The sequence below is a fragment of the Triticum aestivum genome, chromosome 1A (genome assembly GCF_018294505.1).
Source record: "Triticum aestivum cultivar Chinese Spring chromosome 1A, IWGSC CS RefSeq v2.1, whole genome shotgun sequence".
In the NCBI taxonomy this organism is placed as follows: domain Eukaryota; kingdom Viridiplantae; phylum Streptophyta; class Magnoliopsida; order Poales; family Poaceae; genus Triticum; species Triticum aestivum.
The window spans coordinates 509,712,466-509,715,461 of record NC_057794.1 but is presented as its reverse complement, the minus strand read 5'-3'; positions in this window follow the sequence as shown (position 1 = coordinate 509,715,461).

Sequence of the window (2,996 nt, the reverse complement as noted above, 5' to 3'; positions counted from 1 at the left end):
GAGGACGAAGTTCGGGGCCAGATCGTGGAAATCCAGGCCGTAGTAGAACATGAGCCCCGGGACAAATGGGTGGAGAGGGAAGCCCAGTCCGCGGAGGAAATGGGGAAGAAACACCATCCTCTCATGGGGCCTAGGGGTGGGGATGAGCTGCCCCTTTTCGGGAAGCCGGTACACCATGTCGTTAGACAGGTATCCGGCCTTCCTCAGCTTTTTGATGTGTGCCTCCGTGACAGAGGAGACCATCCACTTGCCTCCCGCTCCGGACATGGCTGGAGGAGGTTGAGGTGGGGAGTGCGGACTTGGGCGCTGGAGCTCGAGTGCGCAAGAATGGATAGGCGAAGGAGGAAGAAGGCGTAGGTGAAAGGGTGGATCCTTATCCCCTTATATGGGTGGACGCAACAACATGTCCCCACCAGCCTGGTAAAACTCACTTATCTCCAAGCGTTGTAATCAATGGCGTGGTTGGGTTACTCATGCTCGTATTGATGAGAATCCCGTAATAAGGGGATACGATCTCTGCTTTAACAAGACATGCCAAGGAAACCGCCTTGCATGACGCGCTGAGGTGGGATAATGAAACGACTCGGATAAAAGCTTGGCCGTGGTGTATCACGCTATGGAATATGTCAGCAGATTAGATTTGTGTAAATATTATTCTCTCTATGGCAATATGTGGAAACTTATTTTGCAGAGTCGGACACTATCTTTGTGTTCAAAATCTTCTATGAAGTACTTGAGGGGGAACCCGCCTTGCAATGCCGAAGACAATCTGCGCGCCGGACTCATCGTCATTGAAGCCTGGTTCAGGGGCTACTGAGGGAGTCCTCAATTAGGGGGTGTCCGGATGGCCAGACTATACCTTCAGCCGGACTCCTGGACTGTGAAGATACAAGATTGAAGACTCCGTCCCGTGTCCGGAAGGGACTTTCCTTGGCGCGGAAGGCAAGCTTGGCGATACGGATATGAAGATCTCCTACCATTGTAACCGACTTTGTGTAACCCTAACCCTCTCCGGTGTCTATATAAACCGGGGGGTTTTAGTCCGTAGGACAACATACACATCAACAATCATACCATAGGCTAGCTTCTAGGGTTTAGCCTCTCCGATCTCGTGGTAGATCTACTCCTGTACTACCCATATCATCAATATTAATCAAGCGGGACATAGGGTTTTACCTCCATCGAGAGGGCCCGAACCTGGGTAAAACTTCGTGTCCCTTGCCTCCTGTTACCATCCGGCCTAGACGCGCAGTTTGGGATCCGCCGGTTTTGACACCGACACCCACCAACTCCTCTAACCGGCAAAGGCGTGGCAACAGTGCCCCACCTGCTCGCTGACCAAGGCCGGCGTGGCTACAGCGCGCCCATCGTCACTGCTGACGCTAGCAGACGCGACCTCGCGGTGCGCCACTGTAGTGGACTCGACCGCCCACTCTGTGATGATTGACAAGACAGAGAACAGTGCCTCCTAGCGCACAGTGCCCGTGCCCGGAGAACCCGGCGAGCCCTGGTACCCAACGGGTCCCAGCACCGGCTTCCCTAAAGATGACAACCCGTCCCCACAGCCTTGTAACATTACCATTATGTCCCTGGGGGGTTGACCTATAAAACCCCCTAGGAGCTCTCATACGTGCGACCAGACCAGACCGAACCAAACCAGATCAGATCAGTAGAACACACACATACACAAGGAGAAGGAGCAGCCTAAGCCTTGGCTCACCTTCCTTCCTCCTCCAAACAGCTCTAGGAGCAACTCTGTACAGATACAAACTCGGCAGGACTAGGGGTATTATCTCTCCGGAGAGCCCCGAACCTGGGTATATCTTGCGTCCCTCGCTCGCTCATACCAACCTCGCCTCTAGAGCCCACCGGTGACCTCGAGCCTCCTCCTCTTTTTAGCCATCCTTTGGCATCTGCCATGCACCCACCACGACAACCAGATCTAGTTCAGGGCAAAGCTTCCATCGAAGTCGCCTGCTACGCCAAGATCACCCATCACCGTGCACCTTGCCACCCATAGGGCCAAGGTACACGGTCAACACCCTCCACCATGGCACTCGCTAGACAGCTAAGCCATGTAGCCCGTGTCGGGGTTAAATCCAGCGGATCTTGGGTAAGGGGTCCCGAGCTGATGATGTGCTTAATGGTAACAGGATGAACAAGGGCTTGACGAGCTGAACTCTTGTGACTTCTGTTTCTTGGCAAGCAGATTTTGGGACACAAGATGAAAAGGAAACATGACAATGCTTTCAAAGCTTGACGAGCTAAAGTCTTGTAATTTATGTTTCTTCTTTTTTTGGCACAGTTTGTTAGGGTTTGTTTTCTTCATTTATCATGATGCTGCATGAAAAATGACGGAGGAAAGCTATACTCCCCGAAGAGAAAAGCTACAATGGGACACCGTGATGCTGCATGCGGCCATGGTTTTTGCTAGAACTAGTTGGTGAGGACACTGGAACCTGTCGTGGTGCATCCCAGGAACGCAATGGCAATAGATGTTGCATCCGGTCATCTTTTTTGCTGTAGTTGACACGCGTGGATGCTCGAATGGGGCAGGAGAAAAGTTGTGAAACCTCAACGATCGTGCGACCTCCCGTGAGCTACGACGACGCCGACCGACGCCGAATGGCGACATGCTTCTAGCAGCGTGGCGAGGTTCTGGGACCCGTCGGCAAAAAAGCTGCAAGCAGTCATCAGAGTAGCTACGATAGTGGTGACCGCGAGCTGTCATTTTTGCTGGAACCGACGGGCCACGGGCAAAGTCCTTTTCCTAGAACTGGCTCGCACATTTGCTGGAACCAGAGACTGTAGATGCTGGAATCAGCGACGGTGAGCACAGGCTTGCCGGCGAGATGTTACAACCAGGGCATGAAAATGCTAGAACGAGAGAGAGTTTTTTGTTGGAACTAGTGCGAGTGCCTATTGCGAGCATCAGAGCGGCAGAAGCCATTGATACTGCATCTCTCCGGCGTGGCGTGGTGCTAGGGACCTGGGCG